The sequence below is a fragment of the Typopeltis vanoorti genome, chromosome 21, assembly GCF_054136105.1.
Source record: "Typopeltis vanoorti isolate ZY-2024b chromosome 21, IOZ_Tvanoo_1.0, whole genome shotgun sequence".
Classification (NCBI taxonomy): domain Eukaryota; kingdom Metazoa; phylum Arthropoda; class Arachnida; order Uropygi; family Thelyphonidae; genus Typopeltis; species Typopeltis vanoorti.
In genome coordinates, this window is record NC_143569.1 from 58,148,539 (window position 1) to 58,176,328 (window position 27,790).

The 27,790-nt window shown below is 36.5% G+C and overlaps 1 protein-coding gene across 6 annotated transcripts in view; it reads right to left on the reverse strand.

The window, feature by feature from the left end:
* LOC150094878 (luc7-like protein 3) overlaps positions 1-27,790 on the reverse strand; it is a 231,239-nt gene that overhangs the window by 63,284 nt on the left and 140,165 nt on the right. The gene's annotated exons all lie outside the window — the stretch shown is intronic.

A 27,790-nucleotide genomic window follows, 5' to 3' on the forward strand; every position in this document is an offset into this window, starting at 1 on the left:
AATTCTATGAAAAACTGGAACATATGCATATTGAAAAATATGCACCTAGAAGATAATGAAAATATCTGCAATATCTGGTGGAATTGTGTTTTGATGTCTATAAGTCTGCAAATGGTGCACACACTAAACAGATAATCAAACTTTGACATTGTACTTTGATAATATATGCTATATGCATTTCTGCTTTAAAATGTCATAAAATAAATTTCAGTGAAAAACCCAGGCTTTCTTTTTGGATACCCTGTATTATTATCTGAGACCTCCAGGGAGTCAAGGACTCAGGAAGGCTATACATGATCCAAACCAGCTGTCATACTTTCCCTTAAATTCATTCACATTAAATGCACTCACTACCCCTAAAGGTAAATTATTCCACTCACTGCTCTGTGAGAGAAAAACCTAGCTCTTACCCTTTTCTTGACTGGGAACAGATTTAACTTCCACAGAGGGAACCCCTCCCCATGTTCTCTCCCTACCTTCCATATAACAAAAAATTTAAGGGTGGTGGGCAGTAGATGGCATTTGTGTAGATGATCATGATGGTAGTTGTGGTTCGTTGTATAGTTGGTGGATAGTGATGGAGAAGAGAGTTGTAGAATAGGTGCCCTCTCTCGATGAGTCTTTGGACTCCCTGGAGGTGTCACATAATAATAATAATATCCTGTAACACCCATTCAGAAGTTTATAGACTTTTATCATATCACCCTTCTTTCTCCTGTTAACCAGAGTCAATAATCCACATACTTGCATATCTGTCCTCATAATCTAAATTGCACATCCGTTAGATCCTTCCTAAAGTCATTAATGTATAAATTAAACAACAATAACTTGAGGATTGAACCCTGAGGTATACACCACTGGTCACCTTAAATCTGGCGGATTCACACCCACCATATACCACTTTTTGATATCTGTCTGTCAACCATCCACTTATCCTAGTCAAGTTTATATTCCGATCCCATATTCTCCAGTTTATGCAACAGCCTTTTGTGCAGTATCCTACCAAATGCCTTAGCAAAATCCAACATTATCATAGTGTATCCATTCTCATTATCCAACTCGGCCAAAACACTGTTATAAAATATAAGAAATTGCTAAAACATGACTTTCCTTTAGTAAACCCATGCTGCTTCTTGCAGAGTATCGCTTGTTTGTCTATCCATTTTTGTATGCAAATTCTAATAAACTTCTCTAAAATCTTCACTACCACACCAGAGATACTGATAGGTCAGTGGTTCGACAGATCAGCTTTTGCACAACCCTTGCAAAATGGAACTATTATGCATTCCTTCCATTCCTGAGCTGAGACTCAAGCTATACAAACGTGAAAGGTTTAGGCAATTCAGGTGAGCATTCCTTTAGTAAATGTGCTGATATTTCATCTGTCCCTATTGACACATTCTTATCCAGGTTATGCAGCAGTTCTTCAATCTCATTTTCATGCACCTTTAATCTTTATTCAATGTAGCAGTAGCACAGTGCACCATGTTACATTCATCTGGTTGATATATTTTAGAAAAGTGAGCACTCATTAACTGAACAATCTCATTAGCTTCTGACACTAGAGAACTATCTGCATTCAGTAAAGTTATTCTTTCACATTCATTCTTTCTTTTGCTTGCTGCATAACGATAAAATTCTTTTGAATTGCCTTAAGCCTACATAGCCAATTTCTTTTCACACTCTGATATAGCTTCCTGCACAATACTTATTGTGTGGAGAGCTTGTTACTTTTCTGGTCTTTATATATTTTATACCTCCTCTCATTCTTATTCTCATGACATTTGTTTCACATAATCTTCTTCTTGTGGATCTCTTGCTCAATAAGGTTACACACATCCATTTCACTCCCAATCTATTTATTCTTCGAACACTAGGGATACATTCAGACACCACCTCAGTTAAGCTCTTTGCCAAAGATTCCCCATGCATTTCTGACATTTTTTCTATTCAGTAACTGATAGCATGGGACCAGAGATAGTGTTCTAAATTGATAATAATTTCCAGCTTTGCAGTTCAGCATGTAACCTGTTCTAATGAGAACATCCAGTGTATCCGTTCTCCAGCCAAAAGGCTGCAGGTTCAAATCCACACGTGGGCATGGATGTTTGCAGTTGTCTGTGAAAATACTAGTGGTGGTGGGCAGTAGACTGCACTGGTGTGGATGATGATGATGGTAGTTGCAGTTTGCTGTAGTTGATGAATTGAGTGGAGGAAGCAGTTGTAGAGTAGGTGCCCTCCCTCGATGAGTCTTCGAACTACTTGGAGATGTCACGTCATAATAATTAGATACTTTCCAAGAAAGCACAGCATGTTCACTGTCACCAACTGGTGGTAAAATATTCATATTTTTAACAGAGATTCCTTCTGAAACTATGAACAAATCTAACGCTCTTTGACCTTGAGTTCCTTCTTTCACGTGCTGCTTGAGAAAGTTGTCTCACAACAATTCAATAAATTCCTCTTCATTCTTAGGAGATTTCTCTTCTACCCAACCCAATCAATATTTGGATAATTAAAGTCACCCATTATCCATAACAATCACTCTTTTAGTACCCATGAGGCTAAATTGGCAATGCATTTCTTCATCCCCTGCAACTAAGCCGCCAGGTAGCAACACCCCACCATATATTTCATTTTGTTAGCCTCCACCTTACACCAGATAGCCTCACTGCTACACACACATTGTTACCATCAGTTTTCTTGTGTTTCTACCCTAAATGGACTAAAGTCATCTAATATCATTAGTTGTACTCTCAATCTTCTCCTATCTCTTCGGTCATTTCTAAAAATAGTATGTCCATTACACTTAATCCCAGTTACCATATCTGATTCTGATAACCAGGTTTCACTAATGTCAACAATCATAGGCCACATCGTATTCAATAAAGCAACAAACTGAACCCCTTTCTTTCCAATTCTCCTGGCATTTGTGTATAACCAGGTCAAATTATCACTTAGCCTATGCTTATAATTAGATATGCAATCTATTTGGCCTTGCTGTAGAACTTCTCTTTGCCCTCCCCAGACATACTGAAAAGGTCTGAATCCAAAGCATATATTTACATCCCTTTGCTAGATGCATAACCATGTTCAGAGCCATTCGTATCTTTATCACATTTGCATACCATAGCTGAACTTTCACACACTGTTTTCCCATTCCTCCCTTGATGATCTAGTTTCCCTGACTCTTTGCATTAAGATTGCAACCCAACAAGTAATTTTTCCAGGCTCCTCACACCAAATGAATTCAGTGCAGGTCATCCCCCTTGCACAAGTCTTTTCTACCATCAAACACACTCCAGACGTCTAAAAATTCACATCTATTTCTTCTACACAGCCTGTCATATCTGGGTAGCAAACCTACAATTTTTACGCTAACATTTCTTTCTCACTATTTCCAACAGAGACCTTTCCTATCCTCTCTCATACTATAAATGTCGCTACTTAAATTATTAGTTCCTACAAGACTACCATCTCTTCTACTTTTCTTTTCTGTTTTTCGATGATATTTGTCATATCTTTAATTTTCATTCCCAGGAAACTAGAAGTAGTGACTCCCTCGACAAGCGCAAATGTTACGATTGAATCGTCATACCATACACCCCTCTCTTTTTCTTATATTTTAATTGACTTACTTTGTTGTTATTATGATTACAAGTTCTGTGCTTTCCTGCCTGATGTTCTGATCTTTTTTCTTATCCTGTCTGAGTTTCATTAAACGTTTTTCCACTTTTTTCAATTCTCTGGTCGATTTTCTAGTAATTTCTTATAATTGGGATATTTCCTATGTCAGATTATCCTTGGATATATTATCATCATCACTGCAGCAATACTTCTGCTCATTGGGACAAAGATTCTCCTCAGTAGTAACAACTTTAACTTGTGCTTTATGCACTGCCCTGTTGTGATGAGTTCTTGGTGCCATTCTTAAGAGTAGTAAAAACTAATAATATTTCTACTATTATGTTATTAAATGTTGTAGTGCAATAAATACACTAAAAAAAATACAATAATATACTAAAAATACACCATCAATCTAAGAAAACACCCAATAAAACACCAAAAATCGGATATCTTTCAGGAGCTTCTCGACAGCACATCTTTTCACCAAGATCAGAGCATCATGACCATCCATGAAAATTAAACTGAATGTGGGAATTGCAGAAAATTTTTTTATTGAGTTATTAGAGAAGAGACTAAGAAAAATTTTTGAAAGAAAAATAAGGGAATATTGCTTTAAGAACATAGCTGAGAATACAGGAGAATGTGGAGAGAACACCCATGATACAATTGTAGAAAGTTTTTCAACTTGGTTAGAAATTTAATTAAACTTGCCAAGAAATTATATTCTTGTTTAATCCTTTATCCGAGTAAGCAAAGTTGGCACATGAAGTATCTTCACATCAATTACCTTAGTATCCCCCCCCCCCCCATATGCAAAAGCACTTCCTCTCAAAGTGTGCTCTTACAAGACATATTTTTAGACAGTAATATAAAAATATGTCTTGTAAGCAAACTTTAGGTTACGGCAGATGATGGAAATGTTTCGAGAGAAGAAATGGGAGCTACATCTGGTATTTATTGATTTGGAGAAAGCGTATGATAGAGTGCCAAGGCAAGAAGTCTGGAGGTGTCTGAGAGAGAAGAAGGTACCAGAGAAATATGTCAGGTTGGTGCAGGAGATGTACAGAATGTGAAGACAAGAGTTCAGACCTGCCCGGGAGAGAGAGAAAGTTTTCCAGTGACAGTTGGCTTGCATCAAGGGTCAGCATTAGGTCCGTTCCTGTTTAATATTGTGATGGAGTGGTGATGGAGGTGAGCGAAGATACGCCTTGGACTATGTTGTATGCAGATGACACCGTGCTGTGTGCAAGATCAAGACAAGAAGTGGCGGCTAAACTGGAAAGTTGGAGGAAAGTACTGGAAGAGAGAGAGAGGTATGAGACTGAGCAGAAGTAAGATAGAGTATATGTGTCGCAAAGTGGATGGCAGCCAGGAGACAGATTCTGGAGCTGGAAGGTCAGTGACTTTAGATACTTAAGTTCAACAATGAAAGATGATGATGGTGAGAAAGATGAGGATGGTGAGGCTGAGAAAGAAGTGGGATGCAGGATACAAGCAGGATGGAGGAACTGGAGAGAGAGAGAGAGAGAGATGGCTGGAGTGTTATGCGATAAGAGAATACCGATCAATCTAAAAGGCAAAATCTATAGGACAGTAGTGAGACCAGCTATGAAGTATGCTATGGAAACTGTGGCCCTGAGGAAAAATAACATCAGCAGCAGGATAGAGATAGCAGAGATGAGAATGTTTAGGTGGGTGTGTGGTGCAACCAGAAAGGATCGTCTGAGAAATGACTATGTAAGGGGAACAGTGAAAGTTACGAACTTAGGAGCAAAGATACAGGAGGCAAGGTTGAGATGGTTTGGTCATGTGATGAGGTGGGAGGAAGAGTATGTGGGAAGAAAGGTCAGGCAGATGGTGCAGGGGAGGAGGAGGAAGCACGGGTGGCCAAAGAAGAGATGGTAGAGGAGAACTTGAGGATGAAGAACTTGGATGTGGCTACAGCCCAAGACAGGAGGTTGTGGAGAAGACTCACTACAAACAGCGACCCTACTTAAGTGGGAAAAGCTGCAGAAGAAGAAGACTGTCTTATTCAGGTGACCTTATAAAAAAAATAATCCATTTTACTACGGTGTTCAAGAGCTAAGGATGAACTACATGTTTACATACATAAGAAAAAATATTCATGAATACAGTCAAATGTGGACATAAATTTATTGCCAACATACTAATAAATTATATTATACAAAATTAAATTGCAATAAGTTTTTGGCAAAACTTACAAATTTCCTGAAGATGTAGTTAAGGAATTAATGTATAGTGCTTATAAAAACTATGCAGAGAGACATTTCAGTATGGAATATGTCCACCCTGAACTGCTATGCAGCTCTCACAATGTCATACATTGCTTAGCACCAAGTGATTCAGGAGTTCTTGAGACAAACTGGCCCACTTCAGAGCAAGGATAAGGCTTTTTTTTTTTTTTTTTTCCTGGAGGGAGAATTTTGATAAGCAATGCATCTCCCTATTGAATCCCAAATGTGTTCTACGGGATTCAGATCTGGGGAGTGTGCTGGTCACTCGATTTGATTAATATCCTTAGCCTCCAGACGTACTCATATACAATGTGGTGGGACACTGTCATCCATAAAAATGAATTTTTTGCCTACAGCACCACAGAATAATAGAATACGACATTGAAGAACTTCATTGCAATATTGTTCACCAGTCAGAGTCCCTTTTTCCAGCACTTGTAGCTCGGTGTGTCCAGTAAGCATAATGCCTCCATACACCATGACCCCCAGCACCACGATATCTATCGCTTTCAAGAACATTCTCGTGATAGCAAGTATTATTTTCATGCCAGATGATCAAGTGTTGTCTATTGTTAAATTGTGAATGAAGCTATGTTATGTAATTTATTATTTTTCATTCACATTTAACATTGCTTATTAAATATTAATCATGGTTTATATAAAACTGTTTATTATTCTTCAATTAAGAATTACTAATTAAATATTTATTCAAAACCTGACCTATTATTAGTTTATGAAATAATAATATGTATAGAATTTTGTATAACCAAATATGTATGATGTAACGTAAAGTGTTATTTTATATTTTAACTGTATACGTAATCAATAAGTTGAAGAAGTAGCTTAAATATTATGTTGTTCTTATTTGTAAAATATTTAATGTTATGTAATCACTCATGTAGTAGTAAAAGAGCATACATTGCATTAGCGAAATGTTTACGTTTAGTCTATTGTCATGGAGACGCACGCGTAAACAACCACGAGTGGAGTAGAGCGTGGCGTTCGAACGTAAGGTGGGAGTGAAGGTCATGGATAGAAGAGAAAGGTGAAGGAAGGTCATAGATAAGACAGAAAGGAAGAGAAGAATTATTATCAAGCGAGTGAGGAGAGAGTTTTGTGGAACCAAGATTATAAAGTCCTGAGGGCAGAAATTTATGAGTATAGTGTTCGGAAGTGAACCTATAAGTAGTGAAACATAAAGTTTAATGTTATAAGTGAAATCTGCTGTTGTTATGAAGAAAGGTTGATGCCGTAATCAGATAAAAGGAAACTGGACAGTCAATGCGAAAATTCTGATTAGTTCCAGTTAATCTGGATTACGATTAAATTCTATGTTGCCCTAGGAAAAGGTTATATTGATTACTTGGAGAAAAGTGAACGGGAAAAGATATTAGTACCTAATTACTGTTGTTTGGAATAGTGAAGTGCGACTTACAGTAATACAGTTTAAACTATGGAGAATATTTGTTATGTGTGTTCCGCTAATGTTAATTAAGTTAATTCATAAGTGCTCTCTCAATAATTTGATGTATTGAAGAATTTGTCTGGTAAGAGTAGTTGTATAAGTTTCTCTATTCTAGCATTAACTGTAATATATCTCCGATGCTCAAGGTCCGGGAATATATTTGCTTGGAATATAGCTTACGTAGTTTATTGCCTGCTGTGAATATAAACATTGAGCTGATAGATTTGTGAAGACTAAAAAAAATGTGAAATTGTTATATCAACTTGAGATAAGAAGATTTGTGTTTTTGAGACTGTGAATAGTATATGAAAGTTAGAACATTGAATTAGCATCAGTGACCTAAGAAGATGTGTTAAGTTAATTGTATAGTTCCATTTTAAAATAGAGTTCTTGTATTTGTTAACCATATCATATATTAAATGTTTTATTTTGTTGATCCAAATATTGTGTTTGCCTGAATTCCTTATTATTGCACCGTTCATAAACATTCGAATCTTGCGGGAACCCCAAGTAAAAATGATAATAGATGATTCGGCCTAATGAGATGACTGCTAACTTGATTTAGAACTGATCCTACTATTTATATAGACTAATCTAAGAATAGGGTGGCGCAGTATAAATATAAATTTCCCTACTTTTGGATCGGTGATCATTTCGTAATTAGTTATATTATTCATAAAAGTGACTTGAAACTAGATAGATTTAGAACGACACAGAAAAGAGTCGTCACGACACTATAATTGGAGGAAAGACTAAAACTACTTTCATCTGTAAAGAGTATGTTAGCCCATCTTGTCCATTTATGGATACAACACTACATTCTATAATGAGTTGTGGATAAAGGGACACAGACTACAGGCCTTCTTCTTGCAGACCTCTTGCCACAGTTTGTCAAGATTTCCACATACCTGTGCTTGAAGGAGCCAATTTGTAAGCTGATCTGCCCTGGTGTGTCAATTATGTTTTGCTGTAATAATCCAAAATCTGTCTTTATACTTGGTGATAGAGCAAGGGCAACATCTTAACAAACATCTAGAACACATTTCATTAGTTTGAAATGCTGCCAAGAGCCTGGATATACAATGTTATGCAGAGCCGCATTTATACTTTTGGAGGCCCGAGGTCAACATCGTTATGAGGCCCTCAAAAATAAAAGTCAACATTACCAAAATAACTCATTTTAATAATACAATACAACATTGGTATACATATATTTGTATTTTAAAAAGTATAAACATAAATGAAGTTCAAATTTAAATAAAAAAATTAATAAATAAAGAGGTTTTTTTGCTGGCTTTGGTTTTAGCAAATATATCTATAATGTCATCATGATTGATCGAGTCCATTACATCTGATTCAATGCTTAATAACGACATGTCACTTGTTTTTATTTTGGTGCAAGTTGCTTCTTAAATAATTTTTTATTCGTTTCAACATTGAAAATGAGCGTTCAGCACTTGCATTTGAAATAGGCATCGTCAAAAATATTTTTAAAATTGTTTGTACGTTCGGAAAAGTAAACCTTAACCCATCGTTTATAAATTTGTACATATTTTTAATTGAAGAATTTTCTTCCTTTATCATTATTAAAAATTGCTTAACTTCATCAGTAAATTTTTCTGGATCAATATCAGTCCCATAAGTTTGTAAAATTTTATCAATACTAGTCTTGTACTTGTCTTGATCTATATCTTCCTTCAAAAAAATGTCAAACATATCAAATTTGTCGAAATAGCTTTTTGTTCTTTCATTAATTTCCATGTAATATTTTGGAAATAAATTTCCAAAATATTACATGGGAAATTTCTTTCCCATGTAATAAAATTTCATTGTTAGATTGTGAAACTTCGTCACTCATTTTTTTCACGTTTTTTAACTCTTTCCTTTTCATCTTTAAATTTTGTCTCATCTGTTAACAAATTCGCTCTTCATTTACAGTAGCAAACCGATTTCTTAGCGATGAAAGTTTTTTTTTTTTTAAAGAATTGAAATGCAATCAAATTAAGCTTGCTAATCAAGGTAAAAATTGAAACTTCGTGAACTGTAAATTTCAGATATTCTCACTAAAAATAAAAATTTTGAATTTATGGTAATAAAAATTATAGCAAAAATCATCATATGTCTGGAATTACAACATTTATTTATTACAAGATTTATTCAACTCCAGCTTTGATTTTTTTAAGTTGCAGTAATAAGCATAATAATTCCAGCTTTTGTTAAAATGTAGATGGCAATAAATAGTAACGATAACTTGCTATGCTTGCTAACATCCACTTTTTTACTCGACATTTTACCCTAAAATGACTAGAATCTTGATGCACAAAAAAAATGAACTGAGAAATCATTTTAATTTATTAATAATAATAAACTTGAAATTCAATGCTCTATTTATGTGATATAGAAACTGCTCTTACCCAACTAGTTAATACAAATAGCAGCAGCACACAAAAAAACCTCTGTTGTTTCTGGAACTATTTCAAAATGATCGCAAAAACTTTCTTTAACTCAAAAACTTATTTACTCTGTTTACAATTTCCACTTTTTAAACTTCTAATATACTTGCAAAGAGGTTAGCTAACTCTCTAAGATACTTTTACAAACTGTATATCAACTTCAAATATGCCAATAGTATATCTTAATGACACTTCTTGTTACTGGTAATCTAAATCTTAATTGTCCAATTAAAATACATTATAACAGGAATTGTACAAAGGTATATAACTTACAAAAGCTCTGTATCGCACATTCAGTCAAAGGACTTGCACAAAGAGTTCTAAGGCAATTCTCTCATCTCAGATCTTGAGCTTCCTTCAGGAAATCTGGCTTCAGAAATATCTCATCGGGAAAACAGCGGGCTGTGCCCTACAGTACTCATATACAGCTAAGGAAAAAAGTTATTCTTCCGAGCGAAGGCGCTTCAGGTAATTTGCGCCAAAAATGCCTGGACGACTGCCTCCTTTTTCTGCCACCTCCACTAACTCGAATTGCCGCCAACTGTCAACCAGGATTCCTTTCTGGCCTGGAAGCTTTTCTCCGGCAATTGGAACATTCCTTTCGGCAACTTGAAGCCTTCTCCTAAGACTAGAGCCAGGAAGCTCCTCTCTGGCAATGTCTGGAAACGGGAAGCCCTCTTCTTTCTCTATAGCTACTTCTGGATCCAGGAAACCCTATATGCTTGGCTCTGTCCCCTTTTATTATGCCTTCTCTGAGGCCTCGCACGAAGTTTGTAATCCCTGATGAATTCGGCATGATTCTTTCATCTTAAGTTTCACGTTTGGCCCACTGTTTGTTCTCTTCTGTGCCTTCTTTTGATTGTAAGTTGCCGACCATCGGAAACTTGTTTGAACATTTCTGACTGACTTTGGAGGTGTTTACGTACAGAGCTTGTAAGCCTTTCTCACATACACATAATTTAATAAACAACCGTTCTAATGCTGCCATGTAGATCTATTATATACAGCTCCAGCAAAAAGCATTGCCTTTGTTATTAACACTCTAACATATTCTTATTAAAGAAGTATATACAGTTAATTTCCAAAGGGCTATTTAGAAAATATACAGAGACAAACAAGGTTATTTTTTACAACATTCTTGTGGGACTTGACCTAAGTAAAAAATCGATGTCACGTGCTTTGGAATATTTAAGCTACAATCGAGTTTTTACAATATTGATAAGAACAATAGTCTAAAAGTACAAGTAGTCTAGCGAAAACCATCTGTGACAAAATGAAACTAGTTTATTTAAAAACACAAAAATACGAATTTATTAAGTATATCTTTATAGAGTTCATAATCAAAAGGACTCTAATAATAATAATAATAGTTTCTACAGATGTGTCTCATCTTGTTTTGGTATTATCAAGTTATTTTGAAGCATTATGAATTTTGCTATTTTATTATTATGCTGCTAATATTTCTTCAAATGGGGCACTTTTTACAACAAAACTGGCAAAGTTATGTTGGATATATATCTGTTCGCAAATATACTCAAAATCCCTTTGACCTAATAAAAAGTCAGAATGCTAATGAAACTTCATCAGCATTCTATCTGTTAAAATGCAATTACCCTACCCCCCTGCCGTTAACAGATTATTGCGGTTATGTGCACTTTTCTTGGATTGATCCTTTTTTTTTTGCTGCACAATTTACTTATTGTGTCTCTTCCTAAATAAAAACGAATTTCACATGTGCTAAAATAAATAATAAAAATGTTTGTTTGCATTGGAAATATTATGTCAAATATTTATATTTTTAAGTAACATTTATTGAAATAAATATGACATTTTGCTTACTTTCCTTGCAAAATAAGATTATATGGGTCACACATTTCAATTTTAGAAATGATTTTTTATTTATTTTTTTATGAACAGTAAATGATGTTAAACTGCATTACTCGGGGTTTCCAATTGTGAGTCTTTTTAATTTATATCCAATGGTATTTTATGAGAGATTCCACGTCTTTGACTTTTGCTTAAAACAGCAACAATATAATTACTTTTGAAAAATAATGAATTCAAACAAAAAGAAATTGCACATGTGTTATCTAGCAGTATTTGTGTGTAACTGAATCCACGCTGCCGGGATAACCAGGTAATTCCTAACTGTGTGAAATTCAAGCATCGTTTCTCTTCGCAAAAGGGCTTTGTATTTATAACCTTGCCAGCCAAGCTTTACTCAGAGAACAAATTGCTGCGACTCACTGTTTCCTGAATGATGCTAACGTAGCTATACAGGCACTCAAAGATGACCTTTCAAGCACGAAATTTGGCCTATTTTATATGACATCTCATGCACTGCAGCGGAGAATTTAAAAAAGTACGAGATCGACACATCAAAAAATTTGAAAATTTAAAACAGAACTCAATCTCGAAACCACAACTTCCTACCGAAACGGTAGTCAACCTTTCGTCAATTAGTGTAAAACCGAAGCACTCGATGTCTTCGCACGTGACCACAACTTCGCCATTGCGCCCAGAAGAATAGCAGAAGAATACCTGCTGAAGATATTATGATAAGAATTGAACACGGGATATGACACCATCCAAACCACGTCGCCAACGATATTAGACTGGACGTAGCTTGTGTTCTGACCAAAGCTAAACCACCAAAAGCCAACATGCCTAGCAAGGAAACTAAATCTCTACTGGAATTAAAGAAAAACAAGAAAATAATAATCACCAAAGCTGATAAAGGGAACGCCACAGTATTGCTTAACCAAAAGGATTACACAGGTAAGCTGAAAGCTTTATTGTTAGAACGGGCTACTTACCTTCCTATCGAGTACAATCCCACCAACTCACAAATTAGAAAACTCCACAGGCTCCTTAAGAAGGTCACCTCTTGGCCTGTGGAAATCACTAACAAATTAAAACCATTTAACTCCATACCCCCCCCCCCCCCCCTGTATTTATGGACTCCCAAAAATACATAAGGAAAATGTGCCATTACATCCCATAGTGGATGGCATTGATTCCCCCAGATACAAACTAGCTAAACATTGGGCCAAAGCTCTTTCACACTATGCTGGCAACACACCTTCACACATAAAAAACTCAGTCCACTTCAAAGCCAGCATAGAAAACCTTACACTCAAACACACTGACATAATGGTCAGCTTTGATGTCTCTTTCTTATTCACAAATGTCCCACTCAAAGAATCCTTAGAGCTAATCCAAGCTAAATTTCCTCCCGATATCACAGCCCTTTTTTAGTTCACAATGAACTTGGGCTATTTTGTTTGGCAAGGAAAATTCTACAAACAAATAGAGGGGACAACCATGGGTTCTCCACTCTCCCCACCCATGGCCAACTTTTATATGGAGACTTTTGAAGAGAGAGAGAGCCTTAAACTCTGCCCCACAAAAACCAACCATTCGGCATATGTTGATGATGTGCTCGCTATTTGGCCACATGGCTCCGATGCACTCCTCTCCTTCCTAGCACATATAAACAACCAACACCCCAGAATCAAATTCACCCTGGAAGAAGAAAAAAACAACTGCCTTCCTTTCTTAGACACACTAGTCACCTGCCAGCCTGATGGAACCTTGGTTTTCTCAGTCTATAGAAAAGCCACCCACACAGACAGATACATTCACCAACAATCCCACCTGGCCCCTCCTCGCAACAATATGGAGTCATTAAGACACTACACAGCAGGGCTAAACTTATCTGTTCAAATGACAATGCCCTAACCACAGAACTAAACCATATTCTCAACACTTTCTCAGCCAATGGCTACCCTCCCAAAAAAATCCAAAAAATATTGAAACCAGTAAACCACAACCCCCCCCCCCTCCACAACAAGGATTACTCTAAATCCATCACCATACCCTATATCCGAGGCACCTCGGAAAAAATTACAAAAATCCTAAAAAAAACATGACTTAACTTCTTGTTACGGACAATATAAAAAATTGGCATGCCTTATCTGCTCTATTGAAGACCAACCTCTCCCCCTAGACCTACCTAGTGTATTCCAGGTCCCTTGCAGCTGTAAGCTGTCCTACTTTGGCCAAACAGGCAGGACAGCCAATATCAGAATTTCATAACATAAGGACTACATCCAGTTTCACCAGTACAGCTACTCTGGTCTTGCGGACCATGCACTGGATACCTGGCATAGAATACGGTGGAAGAAAGCCACGATAGTATACCGTAGTAAATACAAGTATGAAATGCTTTTCATGGAATCAGCTTCAGCCCTAAGAAACAATCCGAACCTCAACAAATTCGGCTGCATGAGACTGCCTCAAATTTGGGAAACCTACATCAGAAGACCTTCAGCCCAATCGCCCAAGAATACCAACACTGCCCACTTGGGGGCACCATCAGGACTTTAGGAGAAATAATAGCTTCCTGCTTCTTCCTCATTTACTGTTTGTTGTGCCTGTGTGCACATGTCTTGTTCTTAAGTTTGTTGAAAATGGCAATGTGACGTTGCCGAAATATTGAAGTATATAAAAATTTATTTTAATGTATATCCTAGTGACATTGTAATTTCCTTAAATTACTTAGTAAAAAAAAGATGTCAGTTTAAACTAAACATATTAGGTTGTTTATAATTAAAATACGATTTTATTTAATGCTGACCATAAAAACAAACTTATATTATAGCCTACCAGTTTTGCCAGCAGACTGTCTGGCTTTTTCAAGGCGTTTATGAAAAGACATAAAAACTAGTAAATGCAAATTGAAAGGAACATAAAAAAACGTTGTAAACCAACTAGTAGCTAAGATTACACGTTTGCGTGACAGAGAACACTTATTGTTCTTATTCATTATCACGCATGCGTGCTTGTTGTAAACGTGTAATGTGATTACTGGCTAGCTGTAGTTCAGCTTGATTAAGAGAGAGAGGATAAGGTTTTTCCATGAACTGTTTAGAATTACACCCTGATTTCTGTTGAGGTTTCCGCCAGTTATTGACACTATTGTGGCTTCCTTGAATAAACGATGTCTGTAGTCATCATCGAGATATGGCATGGAGCTGTTTTTGCCACTCTATTGTGTGGCAAAACAATAGAGTGGTTAGGCATACAGAAATGATGTGCTAAGCCGGAAGAGATACTTCTGTTGTGGTTTACATCACCAACATGTTCTTTTTGTCTGATTTCTAAACTCCGTGAAATTTGTCCTATATAGGCAAGACCACAGGAGCAGGGAATGTAATATACTCCTGGATATTTGTAGAAAGGTACCTTAACTTTTGGGGATCCTAAAAAAGAAAGTGGGAAGCCCGCTATCACCATCTTGTGCAGGACCTTTTCATGGAAAAACTTGAAAAAGAAATTCTCTCCACAATCTCCTCCAGACCATCTACATGGTGGAGATATGTTGACGATATTTTCATTATATGACAAGACAGCTTAGAAAACCTAAAATCGTTTGTGGATAAAATCAACTCAATACATAACAAGATAAAATTCACTCTGGAAGTGGAAAACAACAACAAACTGCATTTTTTAGACATTTTGATAAAGAAACAATCAAACTGTGTCAAATTATCTATTTACAGAAAGTCCACAGACACTGGAAGACATCTTCATTATACTTCAAACCATCACAAGACACACAAACTGAGCATTATCCACATGTTGAAATATAAGGCCAGAAAATTTCTATCAGAAGAGGAGGATACTCAGACTGAACTCTCACTAATAGCCAACACATTATCACAAAATGGATATCCTCAAAACACCATAAAAAAAAAATCTATACAGTGACAACCCCAGACAAGAAGAATCACACTCCCAGCACATTTCTACTGTAGTGATCCCTTTCATCGAGTCAATTTCTTATCAAATAGCAAGAATACTAAGAGCCTACAACATCAGAGTGGTCTTCAAACCAACCATCAGCATCAGACAAGTTTTAGGATCCCCAAAAGATAAGGTACCTTTCTACAAATATCCAGGAGTATATTACATTCCCTGCTCCTGTGGTCTTGCCTATATAGGACAAATTTCACGGAGTTTAGAAATCAGACAAAAAGAACATGTTGGTGATGTAAACCACAACAGAAGTATCTCTTCCGGCTTAGCACATCATTTCTGTACGGCTAACACGATAGAGTGGCAAAACAGCTCCATGCCATATCTTGATGATGACTACAGACATCGTTTATTTTCAACGAAAAGCCACAATAGTGTCAATAACCGGCAGAAACCTCAACAGAAATCAGGGTGTAATTCTAAACAGTTCGTGGTAAAACCTCATCCTCTCTCTTAATCAAGCTGAACTATAGCTAGCCAGTAATCACATTACACGTTTACAACAAACACGCATGCGTGATAATGAATAAGAACAATAAGTCTTCTCTGTTCCTTTCAATTTGCATTTACTAGTTTTTATGTCTTTTCATAAACGCCTTGAAAAAGCCAGACAGTCTGCTGGCGAAACTGGTAGGCTATAATATAAGTTTCTTTTTATGATCAGCATTAAATAAAATTGTATTTTAATGATGTCAGTTATGAAAATTATAAGGAACAGGCCAGAAGAGTTGAACTATTTATGAAACTAAGTCTGAGAATGAAAAGAAACTGGTTCTGCAAGCTACTGAAAATCCAAAAAGTTCTATCATGAATGGTACGTGGATGACAGATGCGGAAGCATGGGTGTGCAACTACGAGAGAGAGAGAGATTTTGCTACAAGCTGTCAGTGTGGCATATGCAACCTATAGTCCACTTCTACCATTACACTGGATAAGAAACTCAGGTGTACGAAGTGAAGGTACTAGAAGTGTTGCATAAACTGTGTAAGCTTGGCAATAAGGACTTACGGGATATCAGCATGGATGCTAAATCAGTGTCCTGAGTGGAAAGAATGCATATTTCTACCACACAAGAATGATGCAATACTGATGTATCTAACTACTGACCTATCTCTGGAGAGTGGTGATGAAGATTTTGGAGTTTATGTAAATAAACTCCGAAATCTTCCAAAAATTCCAAAATCTAAAGTTGGCAACAGCTCACGCACATACAGAAATGGATTGAAAGAAAATCTACATTTTGCAATAAACAGTGTGGATTTACTAAGGAAAGATCTTGTTTGAATAATGTACTCACATTTTATAATAATATTATAGCTGGATTAGAAAAGGGGAATGGATATACCATGATACTTTTGGACTTTGGTAAAGCTTTGAACAGGATACAACATGGAAGCTATTGCATAAGTTCAAGGGTTATGTGATTAGATTATGAACCATTAGCATGAATAAGAGGATGGCTGACTGACGATATCAAAGAGTGATGTCTGGAGGTCTCTCTTAATAATAATAATTAAGAATATTAAGATGACCAGTGGTTTACCACAAGGATCAGTCCTTGTTAGTTCCACTGTTATTCAGTCTTTACAGTAATGACAATGGAAATGATTTGACAGGTGAAATACAACTGTTTGCTAGTGAATAGTCAACAGAATAGATAACAGAATAATCAGTTATGTGGTTGAAACTGTAGGCATGTGAAAATGGCTATTAGTTTGATGTTAGTAAATGAATAGATAAGAAGACAGGAAGATCAGCAGTTCAAGGGCCACACAGCAAATACTGCAAATCCAACTCAAAGAATGAGTGCAATGTTGAAACTAACCTAAATATGTAAGGATAAGGAAGTCATTTTGTCTCTTTACAAGGCCTTGATATGACCTCAGTTGGAATAATGTTTGCAGGTGTAGTCTCCTGGTTTCCATGGTGTTGTTATGGGGGAGGGTGTAAAGGAGAGTGTTAAAAATGATATTAGGAATAGTGGACTGCAGACAGAAGCAAACAGGAGAAAAAGTGGTGATACAATCGAGATAGACAAACTTCTGAAAGGGTTATACACTATACTAGTAGATGGAACATTTCATTTTACAGATTTTAGGTGTGTCACTCATAGATTGGTGTGATTGGAATGGATTGCCTGTGGAGGCGGTGAGTGCAGGTAGTGCAAATGAATTAAAAAAAAAAAAAAAAAAGACAGCCAGTGCAGGTGATATGTGACCTCCTTCAACAAGTCCCTTAATGTGTGGAGTCTCTCTCTGTTGCATTGCCATCTTCATGGGAACATACAAATACGACTCGTGCACGCAGGCACTACAAAAAGCAAATGAGGCAGAAGATAAGAAACTATTGTTGTTCCTAAAGTTCTAATGGTGCCCCCCTACGGGCTATACTGGGGTGTCTTGGCCATTGGGCTGATGTTCTCATGATGCAAGTCTCTCAAATTTGGAGCAGTCTCATGCACCCAAATTTGTTGAGGTTTAGAACGTTTTTTTTAGAGCTGAGGCAGATTCTATGAATAATCTTTCATACTTAAACTTGCTGTGGTGTATTACTTTGGCTTTCTTCCAGCGTATTCTGTGGCAGGTATCCAGTGCATGGTCTGCGAGCCCAGAATGGCTGTACTGGTGAAACCGGATGTAGTCTTTGTGTTCTGAAATCCTGATATTCACTGTCCTGCCTGTTTGGGCAAAGTAGGTCAGTTTACAGGTAGGTCTAGGGGAAGTGGTTGGTCTTTGGTAGAGCAGATAAGGATTGCCAATTTTTTTATATGGTTTGTAACAAGAAGTCAGGTCATATTTTTTAAGGATTTTGGTTATTTTTTCCAGGGTGCCCTGAATGTAGGGAATGGTGATGGATTTAGAGTAATCTTTTTTTGTGAAGAGGAGGGGGGGGGAGGGGGCTGTAGTTTACTGGTTTTAATATTTTTCGGATTTTTTGGGGGTTGTAGTCATTGGCTAAGAAGGTTTTAAGGATGTGGTTTAGTTCCGTGGTTAGGACATTGTCATCTGAACAGATTAATTTTGCCCTGTTACATAGTGTTTTAATAACCCTATATTGTTGTGAGGGGGGGGGGGGGAAAGATTGCTGCTGATTGTATCTGCCTGTATGGGTGGGTTTTCTATAAACAGAGACAACCAAGGAACCATCAAGCTGGCGAGTGATTAGAGTGTCTAGGAAAGGGAGGCTGTCGTTTTCCTCTTTTTCCAAGGTGAACAGAATTTTGGGTTGTTGGTTGTTTAACCATATTACCAGCCAAGACGTACATATACGTTCAGGTTAATATGGATGTGAAGTGCATATTAAAATTGTAATACCATTGATATTACATTGAAATATATGATGGATACAGAGCGTATGAGGATGTGTATTTTATCCATAATGGCCGGTAAGGTGGTTAAGTGTGTTAAGAAGGAGTGGAGTGTATTTGTGCCATGTGGTCAATTAGCGAATACATCATCCACATAGCAAAGCCAAACAGTGAGTTTTTGTGGGGCAGAATTTAAGGCTTTCTCTTCAAAAGTCTCCATAAAGAAGTGGACCAAGGGTGGGGAGAGTGGTGAACCCATGGCTTTCCCCTCTATCTGTTTGTAGAATTTTCCTTGCCAAACGAAACAGCCTGAGTTCATTGTGAACTGAAACAGGGCTGAGATATCAAGAGGAAAATTGGCTTGGATGAGCTGTAAAGTTTCCTTGAGTGGAACATTTGTGAATAGGGCGGAGACGTCAAAACAGACCATTATGTCAGTATGTTGGAGTGAAAGATTTTCTATACTGGCTTTGAAGTGGGCTGAGTTTTTATGTGTGATGCTGTGTTGCCAGTATACTGTGCAAGCGTTTTTGCTAAATGGTTGGCTAATTTATGTAGGGGAATCAATGCCATCCATTCCCTAAATAATTTAATAGTCATGTGTTGCCAACGTATAAGCCTTTCTACAAGAATTACTCTCTCTCAATAATAATAATAATTAAGAATATTAAAGGCCTTTGACAGGATACCACATGGAACCCTAATCAGTAAACTGGAGCAGATGGGGGATAGATATAGGGTTGGTGAGATGGATAGGAGGGTGTTTGAAGGAGAGATACCAGAAGAGTGGTTTATTCAGGAGCGGAGTCTAAAAGATGGCTTGTGACTAGTAGTGTGCCACAGGGCTCTGTTCTTAGACCACTGCTTTTCAATTTGTTCATCAATGATATAGGAAAGGATATGAGAGGAAGTGTTCACTTGTTTGCTGATGATGCAAAGTTGGGTAGAGCAATTGTGAGTGCACAGGATGTCAAAATTTTACAGGATGATTTGGATAGTTTGGAGGACTGGGCTAGAAAAAATGGATGTCAATTTAATGTGGCAAAGTGTAAGGTTAGGGGTGCTTAAGGGTTAAAGTTATTCTGTGTCAAAGCAGTATAACTGAGAGGAGACCTCCACATAACCTTTAAAGGAAAGCAGAGAACCGACCAGGGCTTCTGACCCAATGTCCAATCCTCACCTTCTCGTGGTGCACCCTGTTGGGTATCTACTTTGATACTGAACGAACAAGGATGGGCTGGCAATTTGGGATTTAGCTGACCAAATTGTATTCTTATTGGTTAAACCAAAATATAAAATGATGGTACAACATAACAAAATTTCAAGCCGGCTGGGGCGTCACCCGGTTAAACAAGGCCCCCATTGTTTTCGCCAGGGAACCATGGCGAACAGCGAAAAGTCAGCTACTGGAACAAATCTGAAAACAAACTTCAACTCAACATCACCAGAGTTAAAGATCGGTACTATCAACATAAGAAGCCTGAATGGCAAAGAAATGGAGCTAGCTAAGGAATTAGATAAGTACCAGATTGACATAATAGGGGTGACTGAAACAAAAAAGACCAAAACTGGTGAGATCTTTCTGAACAATAAATACAAAATGTTATATTCAGGCAATGACAATCAAGGAAAAGAAGGAGTAGCCATAGTATTCAACACAAAATACGAGGCTAATCTTCTTGAATGGCAGTCAGTCTCAAGTAGAGTAATGTGGGCAAATATGAGAATGGGAAACTGCACAATGAGACTTATTTGTGCCTATGGTCCCACAGAAGGTTCTACTAAGGTAGAAGTGGAGGAATTTTTTGAGGCTTTAGAAAAAGCAACTGACACAATGAAAAAGGAAAAGTTGGTCCTTGTTGGGGATCTAAATAGCAGAGTAGGAAATGATTGTGAGACATACAAAAATATTTTGGGAAAATTTGGAGAAAAGAGCAAAGCTAATAATGATGGCAAATATCTGTTGGATTTCTGCTCAGGCCATGGATTGGTTATTACTAACACCATGTTCCAACATAAAAATGTGCAAAAATTCACATGGAGAGAAGAGGATAGGAATAAGAAAAGTCTCATTGACTATGTTATTGTTGATAGTGATGTTTTCTCCCTGGTGCAGGACACCAGAGCGTACAGAGGATTTGAAATTGGAAGTGATCATTATTTAGTCTTGAGCAGGATAAATTTGAATTTCATATTGAAAAGAATAACACGTGAGAAAGTTTTAAAGCGAATAAAAGTTGAGCAGCTCTCAGATGTGAACTGTAGACTAAAATACAGAAAGATTATTGAAAAGAAAATGAAAGAGTTTGAGAACAGGAATCAAACCTTGGAGATTCAGTGGCAAACTCTGAAGAAAACATTGATTGATTCTGCCAGAGAGGCATGTGGTGAGTGAGGTTGTGTGCAAGGATAAAAAAATCAGAACTCCCTGGTGGACACAGGAAGTTAAAGAGGCAGTGAAGGAAAAGAAGAAATCATATCAAAAGTCCCTGGCAAATAAGTCAGCTTTTACTCTTACAGAATACAGAGACAAATGTAAGAAAGCTAAACAGTGTGTAAAACTAGCTAAACAAAAGTCATGGGAGGACTTTGGCAAGAATATAGAAAATAAATATCAAGAAGGTGGCAAAATATTCTGGAGGTTGTTGAAGAAGCTTAGGAATGGAGGAAAGAGTGCTGTAAAAGGAATTAGAGATGATAAAGGTGACATGAAAACAGGAGAAAAAGATATCCTTGAAGTATGGAGTAATTACTTTGAAAAACTGCTAAATGAAACAAGCAGTGATGACAGCACAGTGATAAAAAACACTGACCAGGCATGCAGTCAGGAATACATATCCATACTTGAAGTAGAAAAAGCCATCAAAGGCTTGAAATGTGGAAAGGCAGCAGGAGTAGATGATATTCGACCAGAAATGCTGAAGTATGGTGGTATAAGAGTCTTACAGTGGCTGTACTGCATAGTTCAGAAAGCCTGGACAGAGGGACGAATTCCCGATGATTGGAGTAGAGCTCTCATAGTACCCATATATAAAGAGGGAAATAAAACTGAATGTGAGAATTACAGAGGTATTTCCCTACTGAGTGTTTCTGGCAAGATCTATGCAAGTATACTTGAGAAACGGTTGAGAAGAATTGTGGAAGAAAAGCTTGGTGAAGAACAAGCAGGATTCAGGCCAAACAGAGACTGTCAAGATCAGATTTTCACTTTACGACAAATAGTCGAGAAAGCATGGGAATATAACTAAGATCTATATTTAAGTTTTGTCGATTTGGAAAAGGCACATGACAAGGTGCCAAGAGAGAAGCTATTCAATACGCTACAGTTATATGGTGTCAATGGGGCATTATATCAAGCAATACTTAGTCTTTATTTGAGTTGTAAGTCAAATCAAGTCAGTTAGAATTGAAGAAAGTACAGGAAGATGGTTTAATGTTAAATCTGATGTGAGACAAGGATGTACATTATCCCCTCTGTTATTCATTATCTATATGGATCACATTATGAAGGAATGTGGTATTAAATCTGATATCAAAATTGGAGATGTTAATGTCAGCTCTTTGCTTTATGCAGACGATGTTATACTTCTAAATAAATCCGCTACAAGTCTGCAAGATTCTCTGACTAAATTGAATAGCTGTTGTAATAGATATGGTATGAAGGTCAGCAATAAAAAGACAAAGACAATGAAAATAGGCAAAATCATTGAAAATGTCAACTGTGTTGTGAATGGAGAACCTGTGGAACAAGTAAAACATTTCAGCTACTTAGGCATGATTTTTACTGAAGATTGTAAATTAAATATAGAAATAGACAACAGAATCAACAAAGCTGGTATGGTGGGAAGTCAATTGAATAAATTCATATGGAATAAGAAAGAAATTAGTCGGTACACTAAATTAGCTGTATACAAGACATTGTTCAAACCAGTTTTAACTTATGGATCTGAGAGCTGGATCAGAAGTAAAACACTTGACCAAAGACTAGAGACCGCAGATATGAGAGTCCTGAGAAAGATTAGAGGCGTGAACAGATGGCATCAATGGCAATATCATATTAAAAATGAGGATATTAGGAAAGAACTTGACATTGTCAGCATCCAGGAATGCATTAGCAGAGCTAATCTCAGGTGGTATGGTCACTTAAATAGAATGGGAGAGGAAAGATTAGCAAAACAAGTGTTCTCTGCCATGTTGGCAGGAAAACGACCCAGAGCAAGACCAAGATATAGGTGGATTGATACGGTACAAAGTGCCTTAGACGATAGAAATATAAGATCTGATAATGTTGGAGTCTTGACAAGTAACAGACTGATTTGGAGGAAAATTGTAAATAGGAAGTTAATGATGTAATTTTTTCATGTAGTGCTGTCATATCCTGTACACCCCTTGAGGGTACATGGCAGGAATTTGATGATGATGAAGTGTAAGGTTATACACTTTGGGGTGAAAAGAATAGCAGCAGTATATCGCATTGGTGGAAACGTACTCCAGGAGATTGATGAGGCCAGGGATTTGGGAGTGTTGGTGGATAGGGAATTGAAGTTTAGCGGGTACATTGCAAAAGTGACTAAATCAGTTCATCAAATCACTTGGCTTCTGAAAAATACTTTAACATGCAGAGACAAACAAGTTGTTGTTCCTCTGTATCGAGCCTTGATAAGACCCCATCTGGACTACTGTGCCCAGTTATGGGCACCAGAGTTTCTTCATGATGTGGAGGAAGTGGAGAGGATCTAGAGATGAGTGACCAAGATGATAGAAGGTCTGTGGAATGAACCTTATGAGAATAGGTTGAAGATTTGTGGGTTGCAGAGATTGGACGATAGGCGAAGGAGGAGTGATATGATTGAGACATTCAAATTACTGAAGGGTTTCTATAAGATTGATCCAGAAGATATTTTTGAAAATATGACTGGTGGTGGGAGGACTAGGGGCCATGCATGGAAGCTGGGCAAGAGCGTGGTTGACAAGGGTGTTAGAGCTAGGTTTTTTACTTGGAGAGTGGTGAATGAGTGGAATAAGCTTCCAGAGTCTGTTGTGAGTGCTACGACCGTGAATGAGTTCAAGGCAAGGTATGATAGATACTGTGTCAATGTCGAATAGTTGTTCTTGACATGATGTTAGGGCCTCCCTCGATGAGTCTGTCGACTCCTTGGAGTTGCCTGGAACAACAACAACAACAACAATAATAATAATATAATAATAATAATAATAATAATAATAATAAAATGAAAACTGATGTAACAAATTTGGTATAATAATCAACATGAAAAGAAAATTGTGAAAAGTGTGTCTTTTTTTTTAGGAAGATGGAAAATTTCAAGTGAATCCTGAATGTAAAACCTACAGAGCAATATTTTAGCTGTTCAGGCACAATTGTTAGTAAAGATGGCACATTAAATATGAAAACAGCTGACATAATAAGCAAAGTCCATATGGTGAGAAGTTAGTTTAATAAATTTATGTGGAGAAAGAGAAATCAGAAAAATACTAAAGTTATCAGTAAACAGATGGCATTCAGACTAAATTAACTTATATATCTGAAAAACTGGGGAGTTGTGAGAAAATTATGAGTAAACAGATGGCATTAGTTGCATAATCATATTAAAAATTAAGATTTTAGGAAGAGGCTTGACATTCCAGCAAGCGGAGCTAGTCTAAGATTATATGAATAGTTAAATACAAAGGGAAAGAACAGTTAGGAAAGCAGATATTTAATGCCAAGATGGGTAAAAGGTCCAGAGAAAGACCAAGGTCTAGGTGAATTGAAGTGCTTTAGGAGAGAGAAAGAGATATGTGATCTGAAAATACTGGAGTTCTTAAAGGATAACAAACTAATTTTGAGGTAAATGTGGTTAAGAAGTTAATAATATAAACTTTGCACGTAGAAAGTTTATTTTTCACTTGGTTAGACTATAATAAATTTAGTTTAATCCTTTATCCAAGTGTGAGCAAACAAAGTTTACACCTGAAAATATCTTCAGGACTGGGGTAAGGTAGTACAACACCGGGCGACTCGTTGCAAAGATGGAGCAAGCTAACATCACTCCTATCTCAGTATCTCCCATAATGCAAAACACATCTCCTTGTGGATATGTATAATGTTATGCATTAAGGAAAGGGCCACTACCCAGACTAGTTTTGACCTTTATTGAGGTCTCTTCAGTGGGAGCCAGGCCCAGAAGTGGAAATACCAGGCAGAAGCAATGGTGAGGTCATCTTTACCTACAGGAGTTGCTAAAAGGTGTGCAACCTTTTTATTAAATTACTCTGGATTTAGAGAAAGCTGTTGAAAGTTTATTTTTCACTTGGTTAGACTATAATAAATTTAGTTTAATCCTTTATCCAAGTGTGAGTAAACAAAGTTTGCACCTGAAAATATCTAACTACCATGTACTACCTTACCCCAGTCCTGAAGATATTTTCAGGCACAAACTTTGTTTACTCACACTTGGATAAAGGATTAAACTAAATTTATTACTTGCATGTAGAAGTATTACATACATCTTTTGAGGGTGCATATCAGGAATTTGATTATTATAATTTTTATTGAAGACAGCAAAAGTTAATATGGAAATAAAACTTGTGTCAGTTTTATTTCCATATTAACATATTATTTCCATATTATTCCATTTGCCCTTTGAGGACACATATAAAAAACTATCTTTTGCATTATCATGCTGAAGGTATTTTGCCGAAGTGGTTTTATTAGCTGATAAAAACTGCAGGGTCTTGTGTTAATGGGTAACATCCTTAATCAGCATGTCATCTATTAGAGAGAATACAATTTGGTCAACTAAGTACTAAATTGCTAGCTTAGTCAAAAGACCTGGTGATTAAGGCTAAATTCAATGTGGGATGAACATTAAGGAGAAAACTATGAAAATAGTCAAGAACATGGAAAACACCAACTGAATTCTCAATGTTAAACTGTCTAGAGAACAAGCAAAATATTTCAGATGTTTAGGCAAAAATTTTTGTTTTGGATGACATATTAAATATAGAAATACGTAATAGAATAAGTAGATCTTATAAATTAGGGAGTCTGATGAATAGACTTACACAGAATATGAAAAAAATTAGCCAAAACTCTGAACAGCAATATAGAGGACAGTGTTAAACCAATTTTAATTTATGGATCTGAAAGTTGAGATACAAATAAAACAGTTAATCAGACCAGATACCACAGATATGACAGTATTGAAAGAAATTTGAGAAATGCAAATAGATGACATCAATAGTTGAGTGCTTGATTCCAAATTAAAAGTTAAAAGATCAGAAAAGAATCTGACAAACAGCATTTAAGAACGTGTGAGAAGAGTTAATCTGAGGTAGAGGTTACTTAAAGAATGGAAGAGTAAGAATTAGCAACAATAGTAATGATATCAAGAAAATAATTCAGATAAATGACAAGATCTAAACCAAAATGTAAGATTTATAATACTCTGACAAAAACAATTATATGGAAGAAAAGTGCTGTTTTTTTATGCAGCATGTATGACACTACACTCGATGAAATGATGATTTAAGTCAATATAAATAAAGTTTGATTGGCTAAATCCCAGTAAAGACTAATTTCAATAAAGATTGTTTATAGGAAACACCAGCAATAATGAAAACTTAATTGTACGAGGACATCATATTATCCCATTTGCCCTTTGAGGACACATCTAAAAAACTGTCTTTTGCATTATCACATTGAAGGTATTTTGCCGAAGTGGTTTTATTAGCTGATAAAAACTGCAAGGTCTTGTATTAATGAGTAACATCCTTAACCAGCATGTCATCTACTAGAGAGAATACAATTTGGTCAACTAAGTACTAAATTGCTAGCTCAATCAAAAGACCTGGTGATTAAGGCTAAATTCAAGAGCACATTTTTTAACACAAACACATTTAACCCTCTCATGCATGAATTTTTATATTCATTTATAAAAAATTATAATGATGATACAGTACCATTTAATCTTACGGTATTACCATGAATTCGTTAATTTTGCATTAATAAGGGCCTCATATGAGGCCCTTATTAATGCAAAATTATTCTCATGCATAAGGGCACAACAATACAATTATTTGGTATAAATAGGATATTATACAAAGCAATATATGATCTGCCTCACAAGTCCCACACCTGAGCCAAAAGAACATGCATGGTATGGGGGTGCTTAATGGATGAGAATACATTAGGAATCTGAAAGCTCTAGCTAATAGGAATAACATGCTAATAACATGCCCAGCAAGCTGGTAGTAGATTTAAGCAAAAAAAGCCAGATGGATGTAAATGGTAAACAATGTGGACTAATAGGAACATTAAACACACTGATGCTTACAGGTAAAGATGAAGAATTAGTGGATGTTATGATGAATAGGAAATTAGATGTTCTGGGTTTGAGTGAGACAAAACGGAAATGGATATGGAATAGACAAGGAAAAAGGAATTTAAGAGGAAACTATCTTTTGTTCTTGGAAGGAGCAGATGACCAGTCAAAAAATGGTATTGCTTTTATCACCAGAAAAGAAATAAATAATGGATTTATAACAACTGATGAAACCAGTGGTAAAAAAATTAGGTTTGTTTATGTGGCTAACACCCATGAAAGATTCTGTAAATCAATAGTATATTCAAAGTGTGGGCGGGCCGAGAATTTTTTTGTTAATTTTTATACATTTTTTGCATAGTCCAGAAATACTGCTCTAGAGACCATACATGGAACTTCAGGCCTCCAATAGGCAGGGGAGTAGTCCCCTACCAGACAATGAAATTCACCTCTTACCTAAAGACAATCACAAACATCCATGTTCACAGCAGGATTCCAACTAACAGTGTGTTGGGTGGAGAGTGGATTTACTAACCACT